Consider the following 24,956-nt stretch of genomic DNA (forward strand, 5'->3'; position numbering starts at 1 on the left):
AATGGAAACTAACCTTAAATAAAGGAGAGGGAGATGGTATTAATAACAGCCTCATATCTCTTTAATCTTTCTGCTGAGTCGTAAATATTATGTATGAAGCTCCTGTATTGAGGAAGAAATAAAAGCTAGTATTGACTTGTAAGCATTTTTTTAATATCCAGAGTTTGCCAAGAGAGGCTGACATTTTAACCATTAGAAAAATTTTAGGATGTATGTATATATATATTATATAAATGTGTATTATAAGCATTATAAATACTTGGTGAATTTGTAGGTAATTTTTTCCTACCATTATAAATACTGCTTCAGAATTATTTCCAGTGCTTGATGTAACATTCTGTTTGCAAAATATGGTCACCCTAGAAATAGTTAATAGATTACATGTCTTAAAATTTCACAACCAAAAGGAGAGATGGTAAAAATTCCCCAGTGTTATTTATTGAAGACCTGTGTCACACTTTTCAAAAAAAAAAAAAAATCATTTTTCATAGAGAGCATAGATGATTATTCTTGTAGGTTAATTCTTAGAGAATTTTCATAATTTTTTTTACATGAACACCTTTAGTGAACTTTCTAGCTTATTAAGTGGAATTAAAAATTAAAGAACAGCCATAGTTCATGGTGAAATAATTAACATAAGATTTACACAGGATTTTGCATATATCTATGTATTCATAAAGTGCAATGGATTTGTAGCTTAATGTAATAAACATGAATAAATTAAGTACAATTACATATTATTTTCTCTAATTTATGAATTTGATATGTTTTACTGTTTTACTATTATTATATAAATAAGGTAATTTCTTTACAATATTAAATTGTAAGGGAAATATATGTCAGTTAACAAAGAACCTAAATTTAAAATGTAAACTATAGAAAGAAACCTGTAATACTGCATAATATGTTTTTGTAAAAGAGTATGACAACTTTAAACATGCAAGGAAAGTTGAGTAATTAAAATTCAAGGCCATCTTCAGACACATTTCCATGGTAAAATCATAGTTGGCCTGTCTCCACTTGGTATATATAGTAGCACAAAGTCTTTTTCTCTTGTGCAGTTATATACTTAGTACACACACACACACACATACCTTTTCCACATTTCTTTCTTTTTCTGCTAGCTTGCTTTGTAGACAAACCAACTTGCAGTCCAACCGCCAGTAGAGTTTAGTTGCAAACAAACTCTACCACTTCAACAGTAAAGAAATTTGTTGGAAGGATATGGGTCAGCATATAGAATCAAAGATAAAGCTGATAAGCCACCCTGGTGAGGACAGACCCCAGAACAGTTCCAAGGATCCAGGTAGGAGAAATCCATAGATTATCCATAGAATCCACAGCTTTGGAGGAATCCAAAACGGTCCATAGAAGGCTTATTGCAATGAATGTGTGTTTGCCCTTTTCTCATTGTCTCTCAGCTCAGGATCTACATTCCTGGGAGAGAGTCTGATCTGCTTAGCGAAGTTCACAAGGCCACACCTTGACTGGGGCGATCTGGACCTCTTCCCTGAAGTGACCATGAAGAAGGCTAGCAGCTACATACCCCCCAAAACGGACACCTAGATGTGGTCACCAAAAAAGGAGAGAAGATTCTAGGTAGGCAAAAGCAGTACATGTTTTAAGATTCTAAAACCAAGACATTTATTTATAATTGCTCTCTATATGGCTTTGATCATTAATAGCTAAAACATTCATATAGGAGGATATTGTAACTAGCACTGACTTGTTAAGAATAACAAATAAGATAAACAAGAATATTTCCTGTTTATCCAATTTCCCTTCTCCATTAACTCCTTCTTCCTAAGCTTTCCACGGAGCATGCAAATCTCTTATGCAAAATCTCTTTGCACTTGAATATGTATAGAGTACAAGCCAGGAGACCTAAACTTATTTCCAATTGCTTCTCTAATATGCTAGGAGATCTTGACATCTAGAAATTTTTAAAATTTTAATTTTTTATTTATTAAACTTTTGATTTTGTACTGGGGTATATCCAATTAACAATGTTATGATAGTTTTAGGTGAACAGCAAAGGGACTCAGCCATACATATATATGTCTCCATTCTCCCCCAAACTCCCCTCCTATGGAGGCTGCCACATAACATTGAGCAGAGTTTCATGTGCTACACAGTAGGTCCTTGTTGGGGGTTGAAGCTTTTTGAGGGTTCCGATTCTTCATTTGTAAAACGAAGGTATTAGGGTACAGGAAGTCCCAGCGACTGCATTCATTCAGTGGTCAGATGGTAGCAGGCAGAGTTCTCTGCTATTGATTCCTACCAGCCTTTTCCAGGGTCAGGCCACTCTTCAGAGGAGCCAGGGACCTGTGCTTACAATCCCTGGAAGTTGACAGGTGGTCAGAGACTATCAGGGCTCTGCTGAAGAGTTGGAACGAGTCCAATCATTCATTCATCCACTCATTCAATCAATCATTTGCCAAGCATCAGGTGATACCACTCCAGTACTCTTGCCTGGAAAATCCCATGGATGGAGGAGCCTGGTGGGCTGCAGTCCATGGGGTCTCGAAGAGTCGGACACGACTGAGTGACTTCACTTTCACTTTTCACTTTCACGCATTAGAGAAGGAAATGGCAACCCACTCCAGTGTTCTTGCCTGGAGAATCCCAGGGACAGGGGATCCTGGTGGGCTGCCGTCTATGGGGTCGCACAGAGTCGAACACGACTGAAGCGACTTAGCAGCAGCAGCAGGTGATGCAGATGAGAGCTACTACTCTCAAGAAGCTCACAGATTCTGGCTCAAATAACTCCTAAATAAGAAACAAGAACTTGCGAATTTGAAGAAATGTAAAGGGAAAAGAGTGTCATACAGATCAACCAAGCCTACAGTGTTCACTGTAGTTACTGGGTGTTCATAAGGGCTTACGGGAGCAAGAAGGACGGCTCCCTCTCCAATACAAGAGAGCATCAGGGTCTGGGGATGGTGCTGAGGAGACTGAGACAAGAACTAGAAATCTGGTTCATTCATTCATTCATTCAGCCTTTACTGGGCACCTTTGTGAAGACACGGTGCCGTGTTAGGCGATGCAAATGAAAGACAAATGATCTAGGAGATGGGAGTGAGGATGGCAGAGGAGAGGAAAGAAAAGAGGTTTTAGACAGAAAGTAAAAATGGAAATAAAACAGTATACCTACAGTTATCACTACATGAAAACTGAATGATACTAAACGATTGACACTTGTGATTGTTCTTTGCTAGGGATAATTTTAAGTGCTTTTCATGTACCAGTTTATTTTTGGACAGGTACTGTTATTATTCCTGTTTTACAGTTGAGAAAATGATAAGAGTTGAAGCAATCTTCCCAGGGTAATGTTCTAAAAATTCAGTGAGTTTGGGATTTGAGGCCAGGCAAGTTGAACTCTAGGGTCTGGGGTCTGGGCATTTAACCCCTATGGTATGTCACTTCTCTGCACATACATAACAGCTGAACAACCATCCAATACAAACTTTGTTGGGTTTGTCTGCTTTAGACCAATTCTTAATTCTAAGGCAGTTTAAAAGAATAAATTAGTACCCATAGCTATAATAGTCTTCTTTAAATTATACTATTATATTCTTTATATTGCTTCTTTTTGACCCTAAGGCTAAATCTCCCCAAAGTTAGCCTTTATGACAGAATCTTTGGCCAGAAATTAACACTTGGCTAGGAAAACACTGGGAAAAATCTGATCTATCTGGATCTTTTGGGGTTAGAAAAACTTCTTTTGAAAATTGAAAAGTGTGGTTATTTTGAATGAAAAGCAGTGACTCTGGTTATACTAATTTCTAAGTAAGAAACAAAATCTTGTGACTGTGAAGAAAATCTTAAGGAAAATATATCAATGTACAATTGTAGAAAAACTGGTCACCTTTTCCCACTCAGATTTAAGCTATAACATTATCATTAACAGTTATATAACTTCTTATTCATTATAGAGTCTTTTGTTAGTACCACTTGTTTTTATAACTATAAGTTTATATAGATTCATTATCTGGAGATATATAGTCATGTGACAAATATGGTTTTGTTGGGTTTTCACTGGTAACTGAAAGAATTTAGAAATTAAAATCATCAAAAATTAAACAGCATGGCATACACAATAGCCCAACAGAGTCGTACAGCTCAGGTAAGAGATAAGTAACTCTTTGGTCTTTGTATAATTATGTTCCACTAAATAATGAAAATCTTCACTATAAAGCCTGAACTTTTTCTTTCAGATTTCTTTCTAGACCCTCACAACCTGTAGATACCTTTTCTTCCATTGAACTTTCAGGATATTCACTCTTTTCAGTCTATCTGACCTTCATCACACCTTGCCTGAATGGTAAATGACTGTTATTCATGTAATATTGTTATTATCTTGTTCTTGTTTTTGTTGTTTAGTCACTAAGTCATGCCTGACTTTTTTTTGCAAACCTATGTACTGTAGCCTGGCACGCTCCTAGGTCCATGGGATTTTCCAGGCAGGAATACTGGAATGGGCTGCCAATTACTACTCCAAGGGATCTTCCCAACCCAAGGATTGAACCTGGGTTTCCTGCATTGGCAGGCAGATTCTTTACCCCTGAGCCACCAGGGAAGCCCTGATATTATCCTGCTGTAATACAAAGGCTCCCTAGATAGGGACAATGTTCTAGAGGATTTCTCTGTATCCTCTAGAATAACTGAGCACATAGTAGGCCCTTAGTAAATATGTATTAATATGATATTTGATCAACTAGCTGCCACATAGATAAGTAAGTAAGTGTTAGTCTCTCAGTCGTGCCCGACTCTTTGTGACACCATGGATTGCAGACCACCAGGCTCTTCTGTCCATGAGACTTTCCAAGCAAATATACTGGAGTGGGTTGCCATTTCCTTCTCCATGGGATCTTCCCAACTCAGGGATCTAACCCGGGTCTTCTGCACTGCAGGCAGATTCTTTACTGACTGAGCTGCAAGGGGAAGCCCTTGGATATTTAGCCACATGGAAATTTCAGGCTAAAAAATTCATTCAAGAACAGTATTTAACTGTCTGGCAGTCTATGTTCATATAGGTGACTTCAGAGTTACATTTCACATTAACCATCTATACCCATATCTGAATAAATGCATCAGGAAAGTCAGATTTAAATCAAAAAATTGTTTTAGGTGTAAAAAGTGTTGACCACATAAGCCTTGCCTTCTGTTTCCTTCATAGATTTTTTTTTTCAGTAGTCAGTCTACTCCTAGGAAAAGCCCAATGAGTGCTGTGTGATTAATTAAATGTATATCTACATGATTACAGCTTTGCAAAGGTTCTGTCTTATCATTATTCCAAAAATGTAAGCTGATAGATTTCTACATCTTTTTCGTACTCTATTTTAATAAATAAACTAAAAAGCAAGCAAACAATTGTCCCCCGCTAACGTAAGAAAGTAAAAATAAAATATCTCTTTTCTGGTAAGTGAGCCGCATTTTCTAGATGTCACTAAACCCCACCCTTTCTTTCTTTTGGGACTTTCTCCTGGTTTTTAAATACTTTGGCCACTTGATGAGAAGAGCCAACTCATTGGAAAAGACCCTGATGTTGGAAAGATTGAAGGCAGGTGGAGAAGGGGACGGCAGAGGGCGAGATGCTTGAATGGCATCACTGATTCAATGGTCTTGAGTTTGAGCAAGCTCCGGGAGATGGTGAAGGACAGGGAAGCCTGGAGTGCTACAGTCCATGGGGTCACAAAGAGTCGGACACGACTGAGCGACTGAACAACAACAGTAATGAATACAGCTGGTAGATCTAGAAGGGTAAATTTTGCCTATTGTACAAAGTTTAACAATTTTAAAGTTTCTCTGATACTTGGATTTAAAGTTGAAACTCCAAATAGTATTTTCATGCCATTCTCATATAATAGTTGCCCAAACTCACCTTTCACAAGTGACAAACACGCCAGCTTTGATATAGAATTCTCACCCTCTGGGACTATGCCAAGCTATGAATATGTACGGCAGACAGGAATTCTGGATGCATTAGATTGGCAAACAGATTTCAAGTGCTTAGCGTATGTCACAATTCCCTTGGAAGTTTTCTAACAGTATGATAAAACAAAAACTCATACATGGCAAGACAATTGTCTTCTTAAGACATTTACATAAGTTGGCTCTCTGTCTAGCCCAACTATTCCATTTGCATCAAATAAAAAACCCACAGTGAACACAGGGCATGTTGTCCAGGGCTTTAGTAAGGGCTTGACCTTGTAGACACTGGGCTCACAGTCAAGCAATGTCAGCCTTGGGCAAAGGGCATGATTGTGCATGCAGCGCCTCATGGTCAGGCAGGGCTCAAGCCTGGCAGTCTGATCTTCAGCCCACCTGGTTCTATGGAGAAGGGAACAATGATTAGGTTTTTAAAATCAAAGACATTGCCAGTGTACTGCAGCTTACTGGGTTTGTGGCAAGTTTACTGTATAGCTATAAATAAGGCCCCAATCATACCAATCAAGGTTGTTCCATGCTAGTATTTTCCCAATTTATTGACAATGAAAGACTCAAAATTTTGGTACTATGTATGCCTGGATGAAGCTACTCTGTAAAGAAATAACCTCTGGACTTCCTTGGTGGTTCAGTGGTTAAGACGCTGAGCTCCTAATGCAGGGGGCCCAGGTTCGATCCCTGGTCAGGGAACTAGATCCCATATGCAGCAACTAAGACACACTGCAGCCAAATTAATCAAAAACTAAAATTTGTTTAAAAAGAAATAAACTCACATACACCTTAAAATTGCACAATGTTATATGCCAATTATATCCCAATAAAACATCAGAAATATTAATAAATGAAATGACCTCACAAAAGGACTGAATTCTGTAAGAAATGATTCAAACTTGATTTCTGGCTCGAAAAATATCTATATCCCAGCTCCATTAACATTAATAAGAAATTAGAGAAATTAAAGCATTTTAATTGTAAGATTACAATGAATAATATATAATTTAAAGTAAACATGCATTTAATGATTTTGTTAGAAAATATGTCATATCAAAAAGCACCTAACATTTGAAATCAGTAAGCTGACTTTTTTTTCAATTACTAAGTACCTACTTAATATTAAGAATGATATTCCTAGGTCACACTATACTTTGAAACTTTGTTTTTATGGTGTGCAATTTGAAAAATAAAGACCATTTTCCACAGCTCTATTGAGGCAAAGAACAGGACACGGTCACTGTTTTTCAATAGTCGGGCATCTTAAATTACACTGACCACTGTCAAATTGGCATCTCGAGCCCAGATCTCATTTTAGAACCCCAGATCCAAGGAGCCAGCTGTTTCTGCAGGGCTCCGTTTGGATTTCTCCCAGGAATTTCAAACTCAGCGAGTGCCAGCTGAACTCGGTGTGCCTTTGCCTTGCTCACCTGTTCGCTCTGTCTCTGGGGTTGCTTCTCCAGGTAAACCATACGACCCGTTGCTCAAGCCACAAAGCTGGACTGGTTCTGAGCTCCTCTTCACCTGCCCCGAGTCCACTCAGTCCCAAGCCCTGTCACTTGCACTTGCTGAAGAGCTCTTGCATCCACCCTCTTCCCCGGCTCCTTCAGTCTGAATCCCCAGTCACTGGGGGGTCTCTGCTCACTCTGCCACATCCCCACCTCTCCTTTCTGCGCATCCTCAGGGTGCCTCAAGCTTGTGCAGATTCCCCAGCGAGCAACCCTCTTCCCTTCCAGGTCTTTGGCCATGCTGTTTCCTTGACTTGGATCACCTTCACCCTCTGATTCACCTGTGCATTCCTTCAAGTCTCAATTTCAGTTCAGTTCAGTTGCTCAGTTGTGTCCGATGACACAACTTTGTGACCCCATGGACCGCAGCATGCCAGGCCTCCCTATCCATCCCCAACTCCCGGAGTTTACTCAAACTCATGTCCATTGAGTCGGTGATGCCATCCAACTATCTCATCCTCTGTCATCCCCTTCTCCTCCTGCCTTCAATCTTTCCCAGCATCGGGGTCTTTTCCAATGAGTCAGTTCTTCGCATCAGGTGGCTAAAGTACTGGAGTTTCAGCTTCAACATCAGTCCTTCCAATGAACACTCAGGACTGATCTCCTTTAGGATGGACTGGTTGGATTGCCTTGCAGTCCAAGGGACTTTCAAAAGTCTTCTCCAACACCACAGTTCAAAAGTATCAATTCTTCAGCACTCAGCTTTCTTTATAGTCCAACTCTCACATTCAAAATGACTACTGGAAAAACCATAGCCTTGACTAGACGGACCTTTGTTGGCAAAGTAATGTCTCTTCTTTTTAATATGCTGTCTAGGTTGGTCATAACTTTCCTTCCAAGGAATAAGCGTCTATTAATTTCTTGGCTGCAGTCACCATCTGCAGTGATTTTGGAGCCCAAAAAAATATCTGTCACTTTCCACTGTTTCCCCATCTATTTGCCATGAAGTGATGGTCTCAATTTAGATATTGCTTTTACCAAGAAGCCCCTCTGGCAACATCTCCCCCTCCATTCATTTCTATGTTCTCCAGGACAACCTCCCACATTGCAGGCCCTCCATGAATATGTATTAAGGAAATGTTTGATCAGCAAGACACATGCTGGCAGGGTCAGGGTAAAAAATGCACCCCCCATGTCCTTTCTTTATGCTCCCATACCACCCCGTTATTGTGCGTTTTCTATAAATTTATTTATTTTTAATTGAAAGACAATTGCTTTACAATATTGTGTTCATTTCTGCCATACATCAACATGAGTCAGTCATAGGTGTATGTATGTCCCCTCCATCTCATACCTCCCTCCCACCTCCCACCCCTTCACACCCACCTAGATTGCTACAGAGCCAGGTTTGAGTTGCCTGAGTTATACAACAAATTTCCCTTGGTTATCTATTTTACACTGGGCCTTTCTGGGTCTCTGTTTTCCCCACCAGGACACACACTCACTCCTGGATCCCTTGCTCGCCACACACAGCCCAGGCCACACGCAGGCCAGAGGAGCCGTGAGTCCAGACCCAAAAGGTCTAGATAACTTCTTTACACCAGACACTGATGTGGGTGCCACTGTCATCCCATGTCTTCTCCCAGAGTTCCGCAGAGGGAGCAAAGCAAAGGCCTTCTGCTTCTAAGGGTCTTTAGCATCTTTAAAGCACCTTCCCTTCTGGAGCAGCTTCTGCCTGCAAAGTGATGGTTGGGAGTGGGTCTGTCTTGTCATCTCTGTCTCTCTCCTCTTGCTGCAAATCTTCCCCAGGACAAAAGAGATAGTCTGAATTCTCTGTGGCTGGCAAACTATGAGGTCTTCCCTTAAGTCTTGTCCTGAATCCTGTCTATCCCAGGCATTTGATAATTGCCATGGACAAAGTCAACATGGAGCTAAAACAATTTGGAAACTTGCAGAGTCTTTTGACAAAACCTGGATTTTAGGATTATTTTCTTCCTGCAGATTCAAAACCCCTGCTTTGCATTCCTGCTTTGGATATGAAAAGCTGTAAATTGAAAGCCTCTATTTTTGCATTCCAGATATAACATAACCCTAATGCCTTGGGCAGAATGAGCAAAGGTCACACACTAAGAAATGCAAAAGAGAAAAACTCAACAATACCCTTACAATATTGATTTAGAGAAAGCATATTAACTACAGGATTACTGTTATTGAACATTTGGATGGGCTGTGCTGTGCTTTGTTGCTCAGTCATGTCTAACTCTTGGTGACCCCATGGACTATAGCCCGTCATGCTCCTCTGTCCAGGGATTCTCCAGGCAAGAATACTGCAGTGGGTTGCCATGCCCTACTCCAGGGGATCTTCCCAACCCAGGGATCAAACCCAGGTCTTCCGCATTACAGGAGGATTCTTTGCCGTCTGAGCCACCAGGGCTAGGATTTACATATTGTGTATACGCACACACACACACATATATGTATGGGGCTTCCTGGGTGGAGCTACTGGTAAAGAACATACCTGGCAATGCAGGAGACAGAAGATGTGCAGGTTGGATACCTGGGTTGGGAAGATCCCCTGGAGGAGGGCATACAACCCACTCCAGTATTCTTGCCTGGAAAACCCCATGGACAGAGGAGCCCTGTGGGCTACAGTCCATAGTTTCACAGAGAGTTGAACATGACTGAAGCACTTAGCATGCACAGCACACATATGTAAATATTTAAAACACATGTATGCCTATTGTGTAGATATACCATATATCACACATACTTGTAGATGTATATGTTAAGTACTTTCCATGTATGAGGCTTCTCTGGTGGCCCAGACAGTGAAGAATCTGCCTGCAATGCAGGAGACAGTGGGTTCAATCCCTGGGTTGGGAAGATCCTCTAGAGAAGGGAATGGCTACCCACTCTGGTATTCTTGCCTGGAGAATTCTGGGGCCTGGCAGGCTATAGTCCATGGGATTGCAAAGAGCTGGACGCGACTGAATTACTAACACTTTCACTTTATCTATATGAACCAATTTATCTCTACAACTCATTTTACAGAGGAGACTTGCCTCCTGTAGATAGTTGGTAAGATTTTTGCTAGGGTAGCCTGCCTTTGGAATCCTGATAACTTTTATAAGCCTAGCTTTAAAAAATAAATTATATAAAGAGACCTCTAACCAATAAATGAAAAAAATGTAGCTAGTATATTTTGTATAGAAATGACATTCCTTGACAATGTTTTCTTTTATTCTTCTGGTATAAGGTACAAAAATGTCCACAGTTTATTTTCTTAAGAAGCATTTCATAAATTTTACAGTGAAAATTTTTGCTACTGATTTACCTAGTTATGCAGAAAAGTCTACCATAGAAGTTAAACATTCATGAATTTTTAACTGGATGATTTTCACAGAGCTAAACATAATCACTCCTTATGATATTTGCTTATTTATCTACTTTCTTTAGATACTTTGTAATTATAAGATGTCAAAATATTTAGTTGATTCACTAAAAATTTTTTTTAAAACAGTCAAAGGTCCCATACACTTAGCATCACTTAACGAAATAGCCACTCAAACTGATTGAATGGGCACAATGTAGAAAAATTAATGTTTTCAGACTCTGAGTTTAATAAACACATACATAGAAACAAAACCATGCAAATTACTTGCTTAAAATAAAAGGCTCCATATTCAATATAGGCAGAAATTTTCGACTAAAAATGACTTTTGCAAATTGGAACTGCTGCTAAGTCGCTTCAGTCATGTCTGACTCTGTGCGACCCCATAGACGGCAGCCCACAAGGCTCCCCCGTCCCTGGGATTCTCCAGGCAAGAACACTGGAGTGGGTAGCCATTTCCTTCTCCAATGCATGAAAGTGAAAAGTGAAAGTGAAGTCACTCAGTCGTGTCCGACTCTTCGAGACCCCATGGACTGCAGCCCACCAGGCCCTCCGTCCAAGGGATTTTCTAGGCAAGAGTACTGGAGTGGGGTGCCATTGCCTTCTCCAAAATTGAACTATAAAGTATCAAAAACTTACAATAAAACTGTAACAAAAATAATCCAAAGTTTTCAAAACCAACTAAATGGAAGCAAAAGAATGGTTTTAAAATATTTTTTTAAACTTGGTGCCCAGATCTTTAATTTTCCAATAGAAGAAACCAGGGCTCCTTGGAGAAATGACTGATTCTAGGATGGAGGCAGGAGAAGGCAATGGCACCCCACTCCAGTACTCTTGCCTGGAAAATCCCATGGATGGAGGAGCCTGGTTAGGCTGCAGTCCATGGGGTCGCTGAGGGTCGGACAAGACTGAATGACTTCACTTTCACTTTTCACTTTCATGCATTGGAGAAGGAAATGGCAACTCACTCCAGTGTTCTTGCCTGGAGAATCCCAGGGATGGCGGAGCCTGGTGAGCTGCCGTCTATGGGGTCGCACAGAGTCGGACACGACTGAAGCAACTTAGCAGCAGCAGCAGCAATCCCCTGCATGGATCACAGCTCCATCATGGCGAAGAGTCTGGTGTAACTCAATTAAGCTATGAGCTATGCTGTGCAGGGCCACTCAGGATGGACAGCTCATAGTGAAGTGTTCTGACAAAACATGGTCCACTGGAGGAGGAAATGGCAACCCACTGAAGCAACTTAGCAGCAGCAGCAGCAGCAGGATGGAGGCAGGGAATATTCCTAATGAGCTTGGGGTATCTTGTGTACCAGAAAGTGAGGAAGTATTTAAAACATACACCCTGCCTCCTCCCTCCAACACACAATGGCGGGGGTCTGACAAATAAACCACCTGAAGACCAAAGCTGGAATATTTTGAGCAACAAAGTAAACAACATAGTTTTGGATTATAACCGAAAGTATAAAATAAATAACCATGAGTCCATACTGATATAAACACATGATTAAATGATTATATATTCAATAAATAGAAAAATTAAGAAGGATTTTAAATAATATATGTAGTTACTCCACCTAAAAAAGATGCAGACTAAATCTCCACTGTGAATAGGGGCTTCAGAAACAGCGTTCCTTCGCAAGGGTACTATAGGGAAAGAGGGGATAACAAGAGTAGGTTTATAATGGAGAAGCCTGAAAAACACAGCCTCAGCCAGGTGACCAAGGTTATTATCAACAGTGATAAAACATGTGTATAGGATGCACCTTTGATGAAAATGGCACTTTACTTCTGTACTCTTCCTCCCCAAAACTCTTAAATCCCAGTTTAATGAGACATCCCAATTAGGGGACATTTTACAGAACGCCTCCCTAGTACTCCTCAACACTGTTAAGGTCATCAAAAACAAGGAAGGTCTGATGAACTGTCATAGTCAAGAGGCGGCCAAGGAGATACGACAGCTCAATGCAACACGGTTTTCTAAATGGGGTCCTGGAACAGAGAAAGGACATTAGACAAGCACTAAGAGCATCTGAATAAAGCATGGATTTTAGATAATCATAGTGTATCAATATTTGTTTATTAATTACAACAAATGTATCATGCTAATTTCAGATGTTAATCATAGGGGAAACTGGGTGTGAACTTTTTGTACTGTCTTCACATTTTTCTGTATACCAAACTATTCTAAAATAAAAAGTTTATTAAAAAAAAAGATGTTACATGCAGATATATTTTTAACTACTAATATTCAGGAAACACATAAGACTGAAAAACAAATTAAACTATACAACAGATTGCACTCAGTAATATCTAGGCTGTAGGAAAGACCATGGGACAAATGACCCAGTTATTCAAATTATTTCTTGCAAACAAATTTGCAAGGGGGAGAAAAAAGAGAGAGTTGAAGATTAAAATAGAATTAAGAGGCATTTCGACAAATTGCAATGTGTGGCCCTTATTTGAATACTAAATGAAACAAACTGCAAAAATCATAATATTAAAAAATAGTTGAAATTGGAATACACACTGAATGTTTGATACTATTAAGGAGTTTTGTTCATTTTATTTTGGCTGTAATAATGCACTAGTAGGGACTTCCCTTGGAGAAGGCAATGGCACCCCACTCCAGTACTCTTGCCTGGAAAATCCCACAGACAGAGGAGCCTGGTAGGCTGCAGTCCATGGGGTCACTGGGAGTCGGACTCGACTGAGCGACTTCACTTTCAATTTTCACTTTCACTTTTCACTTTCATGCATTGGAGAAGGAAATGGCAACCCACTCCAGTGTTCTTGCCTGGAGGATCCCAGGGACGGGGGAGCCTGGTGGGCTGCAGTCTATGGGGTCGCACAGAGTCGGACACGACTGAAGCGACTTAGCAGCAGCAGCAGCAGGGACTTCCCTGTAGCTAATATGGTAAAAGAACCTGCTTGCAATACAGGAGACCCAGATTTGATTCCTGGGTCGGGGAAGATCCTCTAGAGAAGGGAATGGCTACCTACTCCAGCATTCTTGCCTGGAGAATCCCATGGACAGAGGAGCCTGGCAAGGTACAATCTGTGGGGTCGCAGAGAGTCAGACATGAATGAGCAACACTACTACTAATGCTATAGTGGTTATTTTGGGGTAGGGGGTGTGAATCCTTATCTTTTAGAAATATATACTGAAAAATATAAGGATTAAATTACATGATCACTGATGTTTGATCCAGAATGATATGGGGTAGGGAAGGGTTGAATGAGGGTAGAAGTGAACCAAGATTGATGATGAATCATTAATTGTTGAACCTTGGTTAGGTATATGAGGATTTCTTGCATCATATGCTTATGCACATTTAAAATGTTCCATAATAAAAAGTTAAATGAAACCTACAAAGTGAAAAAAACTTGTTTGTAAGTCTATACAGTCTAATAAGACTTACTGTATAGTACTCTATTTCTAAATAGTAAAGTGTTTTCCACCTACACATCACCAGTTCTCAAAATAGCAGTTTGAAGAAAGAAAGTGACATTTAAGCTGTGTCTACAGGAAACCCAAAACCTACTGGTTGATTTGATTAATTCAGACAAAGAGTGAGTCAATTTAGAAGAGGAAAAAAAAAAAACTGCTCATTTTGCGAGTTTACTAAATAGTACCTTGTACAGTGCTAGGCACATAATATATGATCAATTTTCCTGGGTCAGTAAATCAATGAATTTAGCATTTATTCTTACACCTTTATGGATATACGATTTGACTGTCAACAACCAATATAAGAGAACTCAAAACAAAGGGAAAAGCCTAACTCTAGGCAAAACTACGGAGAAGACAATATTTATTTTCCAGATATTCTTGTATAGTTAACATCACTACAAATGAACACAGCCTAAGTTGATGGTAAGGCCAGAATCATGAAACTATCATAAAATTAAATATTTAAAAAACTCTACCAAGTGTTATAACAATTTATATTTATGCTGAATTGGTATTTCAATGATTTAAATACTATTTTTTATATATTTTTTAGCCTAATGTAAGGACCCTAATGGATAGGACCCTTTAAAATTTGCAAAGCACTTTTACCTTGCAGTATATCATGTTACCTCATTTTGTGAATCAGACAAAAACAGGTAACATTATCTCTGTTTTTCAGGTACAGAACCTGCTCTAGGAGGCATCCAAGTGTTGTCAGTGCCAGAACCAGAGCAACAGGGACTGAAACCCAGGTGTCCCGGCACCAAGTCCAGAGCTCTGTGTTACACTTAGTGTTTCTCCAGGGGAAATACACAACATATTCTTGTCGCTCCCACTTCCATTATAGTGGAAAGAAAGTTGGCATGAATAAATGTCTCTAATTTAGGAACACAAATAACCTTCTCTTTTTCCAACCACTAGTATTTAAATTGTATCAGTAAACTGGTGCTTCTTTTTAATGAATGTAATATTATAAATAGTCAATATTCTGGGCAAAGCAGAGCTCCATTAATATTACATTCTGTTTGTTCAGTGATGCACAGCTGAAATCCAGAAATTAAGCTCTGTGAGGATGCTGAACACTTCTTTCAGCATTATTAAATCCTTTGATGTTGAAAACGAGTATGTATTAAGGTATATTAAAATATTACATAGCAACTGTATAATGCCAATGACTACAAAGCTCATCATTCTGGTTCATTATTTGGCAAATGGCTTTATTATTTCAGTGTCTTTCTCCAGGAGGAATTCACTTGTTTCTCAATAGAGTTAGCCCATTTATTTAACACACCTTCACTGCTGCTTGAATCCTTTTTTCAGCCTATTTTGTGTGCAAAGTAAACCATTCATTATAGCTTATGTGTGACTGTTTTTTTTACCTCCAGTCAATGACCATTTTCATTCAAACTATTTTAAACAATGCTTCAGAATCAGCCCATTCTTTACCTTTGCATCTATTCTATATTTTTTCCTAATTCTCCCAAATTAGGAAAGTTTCCGCTAAGGTTTTTTCCTGTGTATCCCCTTTGGAGTGAGACAGATAACTTGCTTTGCACAGAAGTATGTCCAGCAGAAAGCAAACAAAAAGAATACAGACATGCGTTGCCTCAAAGTTTCAGTGGATTTAATCAGAATGCCATCAAACAGTTCAAGTATTTCCTGGACCACAGAAGCACTTAACGTTCTCTGCTCTCTGTTTCAGCAGCATGAACAATCCAAATTGTCAAACACTGTACCAATGGAAAATGAATGTCCTTCCCAAACATTGCCCTGATCCACTACAAACAGCTTGATCACACTGAAGAATGTGACCCACGGGGTTGCCAAAGTGTATTTTCCCACTTTGTCTCACACAGAATAATCAGACTAAGAGGATCTGAAATGTCACTTCCCAAACACAAACTAAGGAAACTGGAGGAGATAAACCAGAAGAGATTTCTGGCTTGGAAAACACGCCTGAGTGGTGGTCCATAGCAGAGTGGTGGCGTATGTACTTGGGAGAACCCAGAAACCTGGGAGCTAAGATTTGGGGGATTTGAGCTCTCTGGAGCATTCACACCAGGAAATGGAGGGCACCATCTGCGTGTGTCACTTCCCTGCTTCACCAAGTGTTTTTGTGTTTTACGGCTACAGTAACAAATTGCAACAAAATCTGTGGCTTAAAGAAACACACTTACTGTACATTTATGGGACTTTTGACCTTCTGTAGGTCAGAAGTCTGGTAAGAATCTCGCTGGACTAAAATCAACGTGTCAGCAAGGCTGTGTTTGCTTTTAGAGGTCAGCGCTGCAGGTTGAGTCTCTCTCCCAAGTCTTACTGACCCTCTGGTCATCACATCTCTTTCTCCTAGCACAGCTGGAAAAGGGTTTCTGCTTTGAAGGAGTTCTGTCATTAGATGAGGCCCATCTGGATATTCCCTGGGCTTCCCTGGTGGCTTAGTGGGTAAAGAATCCACCTGCAATGCAGGAGACCCCCTGCAATGCAGGAGCCCTGGTTTTGATCCCTGGGTCAGGAAGATCCCCTGGAGAAGGGAATGGCTACCCACTCCAGTATTCTTGCCTGGAGAATTTCATGGACAGAGGAGCCTGGCAGACTCTATAGTCCATGGAATCACAGAGTCAGACACAAATGAGTGACTAAGCGTGTCATCTTGATCAGTTCAGTTCAGTCGCTCAGTCGTGTCTGACTTTTTGCAACCTCATGGGCTGCAGCGCACTAGGCTTCCCTGTCCATCACCAACTCTCAGAGCTTACTCAAACTCATGTCCATCGAGTTGGTGATGCCATCCAACTGTCTGGAGGATAATTTCCTCTATTTCAGGTCTGTAATCCGAACCATATTTGCAAGGTCCCTAACATATTCACAGGTTCTGAAGATTTGGACACTGAGGGGGGACATTGCCTACCACCCCCAGTGAAGAGTAGAGTGATGCAGACTTGGGAGGTGTTCTTTCTAACCTCCATCTTTCACATTATCCTTAGGTCTTAACCTACTGATGGATCTGGGATTACCACCATACATTTCAATATGTGTCAGCCTTATTCTCTTCTTATTGTTCAGTTTTAACTTACCTGGCTTGAAAATCATACCATTCCTTCATTATTCTCAACAATATTGGGGAGTGCAGAAAATTTATAAGAAATAAATTACTTTTTGTGTAGGCTAAAAAAAGACCAATTAATTTTAGTAAAAATCTTGGGTCTTCACATTAGCTATCTTCCGGGGTCATCATGGGTCATAATATATTTAACAATGACAACCAATTGGATTCCTTGAATGAACAAAAATCGTTTTCTTCAGATGCAGTCCTCTAGGGAATTCTTCCCTTAAGTCTGTGACCTCTATGGCCTCAGGAAGACAGAGATTATTTTATTACATTAAATCCAAATTAATAAATGACCATTTGCCTATTAAAAACTAGAGTATTTTATCTTTAAAGAATTGGTGCCAATAAAAGTTTTAAAGTGGATGATGCAAGTTTTAGTACATCCCAGGAGACAGTGAAGGACAGGGAAACCTGTGGGGCTGCAGTCCATGGGGTTGCAAAATGTCAGACATGAATGAGCAATTGAACAACAGCAATATATATTTTGCTACAATTTTACTGATGAATAGAATCAGAGTTTTTCTAACATATATTCTGAAGGCAAAATTGAATTTATCATGAAGATAATTAAACTTCAGGGTCTCTAGTTTTGAAATAGGAGTATTTGATCACATTTTCTAAAGAGGATCACAAAAATTGCATGTATTTAAAACTTGAGTCCACCACTGACTGGAGTTTTCTGTTGGAATTCCCTAAGTGTTTAATAATCATAATGTTTTCTTTAAAATAAATGTATTGGTCATATTATTGTGCTGTTTTCTACATGTTAGGTGTGATAAATATTTATTTGTTCACAACTTTTCATTCCTTTCCACTTTAGCCACACTTCCTTGTAATGCAACAAACTTTCTCAAAGTTTGCAAAGTCTTGCACTTCGGACTTGCTTTGGCCAACAGAAGATGAGCAAAGGAGAAACGCACTATGTTTTAGCAGAAAATTATGACGCTCTAGTGTGGTTCGGCTCTACCTCTCAACTTCTGCCCTCCACTATGAGTACTGCAAGCCCCAGATAGCAGCTGCTCTTTCTACTTAGGCCCCAGAATAAGACGCATAGGGTGCAGCCAAATTCAGCACAAGTCCAGTGGACCTACAGCCCTCATGTAATGTGAACAAGAAATGAATAGTTGCAGTTGCACTGAGATTTGGCTATTATTTGTCGTGATAGCAAAACCTAGAGCAGTGGTCATTCTGCCTACTTTTTCATTTCACCACGAGTTATCTATCTGTCCATCCATCTGTCTATCTACAGTAGTATTCTCCTGGATTTGCAATATATGTATTATACTCTTTGTTGCCTTTCACTAGCATACTTATTGATGGTTGCCAAGGTCTGAATCATTAAAGGCATACCTTCTCACCCCTGGAGACTATCCTTTGTAAATGTTTTCTTCTTTTCTTTTTTGAAAAGTGTATTGGCAGGTTTGCACAAGGAAGGAAGCTTGTGTCACTGGGGACCTCAGACCCCAAGCCTGTGCTACATGCTTACCACACTCTGAAAATGCAAAATCTCTTTTCTTGAAGTCATTTTATAAAATATGTAGGGTTTGTTTTCTAATTATTTTTAATTATGCCCCTATAGAATTAGTGCAAACTCCCCCTACTTGTTTATCTGAAAACCCATTATGTGAAGTAAGGCTATGCTCCCTGATGGGCACTATTTACATTTTAAAGCATCTAAACACGGGTCTCTTCTGCAGATCCTCTCCAGTGTGGACAAATTAATGTCATTTCAATTTTTGCAGTTCCACTAAATTTCCCTAATCAGTGATAACAGATGTTATTTCTGTGTGTGCGTTCATTAAATATGTTATTTCCTTAAACACACAAGCCTTTCAAGAAATCTATCCCTTCCCTAAAAGGTGCTATGGTTCTAAATTACAATTTTTTGAATATGTAAGATGTTTCAATCCTGAGGCATTGGAATGTATATCTGTCGAAAAACTCATCCTTGATAGAAGGACAAGCTATCTTTGAAAACATCATGATATTCTCTTTATTTTATAATTGCTTTGATGGACCTGATTTGAATGTGAACCCTGAACCCGTTACAAACCTCTCCTAAATCTAAATTGTAAAAATAAGCTTTATTTAAAGAAAAACAATTTTTAGAACTAACCAGTTGCAGTTATGTAAAATCTTAACGCTATTTAAAACATCCTAAATTTAAGCAAAGGAAAAGAGTAAAACAAAAAGTTAATACTCCATAAAGTAGATTAAAAAATAATTCAGGATGTAGAAACTGCCAGAATATCTTTATACCTTTTTTCATGTGAGTTCAAATGTATTCTTACACTAAAATTAAAATGTCCATAATAGGGGAAGAAGGATTTCATGGGAGGTTAGACCATAAATTATAGTAGGTACTCAACAAATGTTGAAAGGATAAATTAAACTGGGCTGAAGAAATGTGTCTTTTTCTTTTCAGGGGATAAGAAAATGGAAAAAGGCACTTTTGGAACATGGCATGAATGTCTAAATTTAGGTTAGTCGGATACCTATTTGGAATTGTTCTAGAATACATTTAATTGCTCGACTGTGTTTTATTCTTATATTAAGTGGAATGCTCTTTTAGTAGAGAACTTTTACTTCTTTTAGGGCAAGATCAGTGGAGTGTACAGGGTCACCTGTGAACACGGCTGCTACTTTTGCATTAGTAAGGACAGCGCCCTGTAACTGACCAGGCACCAGGCGGAGCCTATCAACAATGCATCCAGGTGGCAGGAGCTTCAGGGTGAATCTCGGCTCTGGAAGGCACCAGGACACCTACGCCAAGTATTTATTCTTTCTTAATTTCATCTTATTCATTTATCAGCAAGAGCTAATGATGTCCCCCCATCACAAGACTGCTGGAAAATTTAACGCAATTCTGGAATAAAGTGTAGTGGCTGAAAGATGCCTCACCACTCCACAAAGATATCCACGTGTGTGTGCCTGCACACATGCTCAGGCGCGCAGTCATGTCTGACTCTGCAACTCCTTGACCTGCAGCCTGCCAGGCTCTTCTGCCCATGGAATTTTCCAGGCAAGAATACTGGAGTGGGTGGCCATTTCTTCCTCCAGGGGATCTTCCTAACCCAGGGACCGAACCCATGGCTCCTGTGTCTCCTGCATTAACAAGTGGATTCTTAACCACTGAGCCACCTGGGAAGCCCCATAGATGGCCACATTCTAATCCTCAAAGTCTGTAAATGTTTGAGAAAAGGGCCTTTGACATTTAGCTAAGGACTTTGAGATTAGAAGGTCATTCTGGCTTGGACAGGTGGATCCAAAATCCAATGACGAGTGTCCTTATAAAAGAGTGAGATGAGAGAAGAGGAGGAAGCCACTGGGGTCAGAGACTGGAGGAAAGGAGCCCAAGTCAAGGGAAGCTGGCAGCTGCCAGACGCTGGAAGAGCAGGGGCCGCATCCTCCCCTAGAGCTTGTGGCAGGAATACAGCTCCTCCAAAAGCTGGCACCCTGATTTCAGAGGTCTGACCTCCATAACTGTGAGAGAGGTCTGTTATTCTAAGCCACCTAATTTAGGGTAGTCTGTCACAGCAACCATAGGAAACTAATAAAATTATGCAGTACATAATAGGTTTTTAATAAATATAAATTTTCTCCTTTTATTCTCAACCCATCATCATTGAAATGTACATTTTTAAAAATCTATTGGAATATAATTGATTTACAATGTGTTCATTTCCACTGTACAGTAAAGAGCTACTTTATGATTTTATGATCCTTAATGGCAAAAGGAACAGAATACAGAGTGGCCCTTGGAGTTTAGACATATCAACACAAAACTAGCCCAGTGTGTGTCACTGGGAGAGTTACTGACATTAGGGTCTGAAAAATTACTTTGAGAGAATAGTCTCAAGCCATGTGATACCTCTAGTCTTTCCTGCCCTTACCCGCTAAATGCCAGCACTACGCTCCCAATCATTGTGACAACCCCAAATATCCCCTCTCTCCAATCGCCCCCCAGCTGCTATACCAGCCTTATTGAAGCCACAGCTATGCATTTTAAATCCAAATTACCTCAGGCCTTTCAGGCTAGTTCTACATTTCCTCAGAAAAATCACTCTCTGCCTTGCCTTTGCCCCCTAGACCTTTGTTTAAAACCAACTCCATGGTTGCTTCCTACCTGGTACAAGTAGAGGAAGCTGCTGCTGCTGCTGCTGCTAAGTCACTTCAGTCATGTCAAACTCTGTGCGACCCCATAGACAGCAGCCCACTAGGCTCCTCTGTCCCTGGGATTCTCCAGGCAAGAATACTGGAGTGGGTTGCCATTTCTTTCTCCAATTCACGAAAGTGAAAAGTGAAAGTGAAGTTGCTCAGTCGTGCCCGACTCTTAGTGACCCCATGGACTGGAGCCTACCAGGCTCCTCCGTCCATGGGATCTTCCAGGCAAGAGTACTGGAGTTGGGTGCCGTTGAAGCTACTCCACCCCTATCTGACCCCTTGGAACCCAACTTGCAGTACTGGCTGTCTGGTACCCCAACAAGGATGGGCTGGATTTGGAAAGGAATGTAAAAGTCAACAAAAGAGCTCAACATTAAACAAACAAAAGCCCAGGGCTAGATGGCTCCACAGGTGAATTTTACCAAAAGTTTAGAGAAGAGCTAACACCTACACTGCTTGAAAACTCTTTCATAAAATTGCAGAGGAAGGAAGACTTAAGAACACATTCTATGAGGGCACTATCACCCTGATACCAAAACCAGACAAAGATGCTGCCAAAAAAAAAAAAAAGAGAGAGAGAGAGAGAAAATTATAGACCAACATCACTGATGAACATAGATGCAAAAATACTCAACAAAATTCTAGAAAACAGAATCCAACAACACATTAAAAACATCACACATTGTGATTAAGTGGGCTTTATCTCAGGGAAACAAGGATACAAGGATTCTTCAATATACATAAATCAATCAATGTGATACACCATACTAACAAACTGAAAGATAAAAACCATATGATAATCTCAATCAATCCTGAGGAAGGATCATACCTCAACATAATAGAGGACTTATATAACAAACCCATAGCGAACATTCTCAGTGATGAAAAACTGAAAGCATTTCGTCTAAGATCAGGAATAAGACAAGAGTGCCCACTCTCAGCACTATTATTCAACATAGTTTTGGAAGTCCTAGCCACAACAATCAGAGAAGAAAAGGAATAAAGGGAATCCAGATTGGAAAAGAAGTAAAACTCTCACTGTTTGCAAATGACATGGTATTATACACAGTGAGTGAAAGAACTGAACTGAATCTATGAATATAGTAAAGTCATAGGATATAAAAATAATATGCAGAAATCACTTGCATTCCTATGCAGTAACAATGAAAAATCAGAAATAAAAATTAAGGTGATTAAAAATTAAGTCTCATTCACCATTGCAACAAAAAGAATAAAATACCTAGATATAAACCTACCTAAAGAGGCAAAAGACCTGTATGCAGAAAACTATAAGACACTGATAAAAGAAGTCAAAGGCCACACAAACAGATGGAGAGATATACCATGTTCTTGGATGGGAAGAATCAATATTGTGAAAATGACTATACTACCCAAAGCAATCTACCGGTTCAATGCAATCCCTATCAAACTACCAATGGTATTTTTCCCAGCGCTAGAGCAAAACATTTCACAATTTGCATAGAAAATCAAAAGACCCTGAACAGCCAAAGCAATCTTGAGAAAGAAAAATGGAGCTGGAGGAATTAACCTGACTTCAGACTGTACTACAAAGCTACAAGTCATCAAGACAGTATGGTAGTGGCACAAAAACAGGAATATAGAGCAACAGAACAAGATATAAAGCCCAGAGATAAACCCATGCACTTATGGGCACCTTATCTTTGACAAAGGAGGGAAGAATTTACAATGGAGAAAAGACCGCCTCTTCAATAAGTGGTCCTAGGAAAACCGGACAGCTACATGTGAAGGAATGAAATTGGAACACCTTCTAATACCATGCACAAAAATAAACTCAAAATGGATTAAAGACTTAAATGCAATGCAGGAAACTATAAAGCTCCTAGAGGAAAACATAGGCAGCACACTCCTTGACATAAATCACGGCAAGAGCCTCTTGGACCCATCTCCTGATGGAATAATGGAAATAAAAACAAAACTAAGCTAATGAGACCTAAATAAACTTAAAAACTTCTGCACAGACAAGAAACCTATAAATAAGGTAAAAAGACAGCCCTCAGAGTGGGAGAAAATAATAGCAAATAAAACAACTGACAAAAGATTAATTGCTAAAATATACAAGCAGCTCATGCAGCTCAATATCAGAAAAATAACCCAACCAAAAAGTGGGCAGAAGACCTAAACAGACATTTCTCCAAAGAAGGCATATGAATGGCTAATAAACACATGAAAAGATGCGCAACATTGCCCATTCTTAGAGAAATATAAATTTAAAATACAATGAAATATCATCTCACATTGTTCAGAGTGGCCATCATCAAAAATTCTACAAACAATAAGGGCTGGAGAGGATGTGGAGAAAAGGGAACCCTTGCACGGTTGGTGGGAGTGTAAATTGATATAGTCACTATGGAACTGTGTGGAGATTCCTTGAAAAACTAGGAATAAAACTACTATATGATCCAACAATCCCATTACCGGGCATATACCCTGAGGAAACCAAAATTGAAAAAGACACATGAATCCCTATGTTCATTATAACACTGTTTATAATAGTTAGGGCATGGAAGTACCCTAGCTGTCCATCATCAGATGAAATGAGCTCAAATTCAGTGCTCTGTGACAGCCTAGAGGGGTGGGATGTGGGGAGAGGTGGGAAGGAGGTTCAAGAGACAGGGGACACATGTGTATACCTATGGCTGATTCATGTTGGTGTATGGTAGATACTAACACAATATTGTAAAGCAATTATCCTCCAATTAAAAATGAACTTAAAAAGACCTCAACATTATAAAAAATGTAATTCATGTATTAGTATATTTTAAGCCACATATGTGATATATTTCATACCATTTTAAAACATGATATGTAATGTAAATTTTCAGAAGATAGATATAATGTATCTCAAATGTTATTTCATTATTTTTTAATTTACAACATTGTTATTCAACTATACTTCAATAAAAATGATGAAATTATAGAAGAGAAAAAATATTTTTTAAGTTATAATTTTTTAGAAATGAGAAAAGATGTGTCAAAAGTCTTAATATTCATAATCTTTAACTCAGTGGTGCCATGTCTAAACTCTTTCATAGCAAATAATATTAAATATGACCAAAGAACTATACATAAAAATATGCATTGGAATATTGTTCTTTATAATACAAATTTAAAACAATCTAAATATCCAACAATAGAGGAATGAGAAATGTCCATGTCAGTTATGGCAGTTCTGGATGATAGACTCATATGTGGCCATTACAAATGGTTACAAAATATTTTTAATATTTGCTGGGCAGAAGAACTGAATAGACATTTTCCCAAAGAAGACATACAAAATGACCAATAGGTATGTGAAAAGGGGAAAGCAATAATCTTCGGGGAAATGCAAATCAAAACCACAATGAGACAGCATCTCACACCTGTTAGAAAGGCTTTATCAAAAAGATAAAGACCTTTATCTGGCAAGGATGTG

The 24,956-nt window shown here is 39.3% G+C and overlaps 1 long non-coding RNA gene and 1 other non-coding gene across 3 annotated transcripts in view; both read left to right on the plus strand.

Annotated features, from left to right (window-relative positions):
- LOC109563724 (uncharacterized) overlaps positions 1-24,360 on the plus strand; it is a 42,916-nt gene extending 18,556 nt beyond the window's left edge. Inside the window, exons 3-5 of one of the 2 annotated variants that reach the window (XR_011568375.1) lie at positions 1,422-1,599; positions 19,764-19,820; positions 19,934-24,360. This is a non-coding gene — a long non-coding RNA (uncharacterized lncRNA). Of the gene's footprint in view, positions 1-1,421; positions 1,600-14,911; positions 15,713-19,763; positions 19,821-19,933 lie in introns of those variants that run through there. The other variant, XR_002181381.2, reaches the window with a different exon arrangement.
- TRNAR-CCU (transfer RNA arginine (anticodon CCU)) lies at positions 6,567-6,639 on the plus strand. The gene has a single exon. It is a non-coding gene; the product is annotated as a tRNA-Arg (tRNA).
- Positions 24,361-24,956: the final 596 nt, after the last annotated feature.

Source organism: Bos indicus, chromosome 9, assembly GCF_029378745.1.
Source record: "Bos indicus isolate NIAB-ARS_2022 breed Sahiwal x Tharparkar chromosome 9, NIAB-ARS_B.indTharparkar_mat_pri_1.0, whole genome shotgun sequence".
In the NCBI taxonomy this organism is placed as follows: domain Eukaryota; kingdom Metazoa; phylum Chordata; class Mammalia; order Artiodactyla; family Bovidae; genus Bos; species Bos indicus.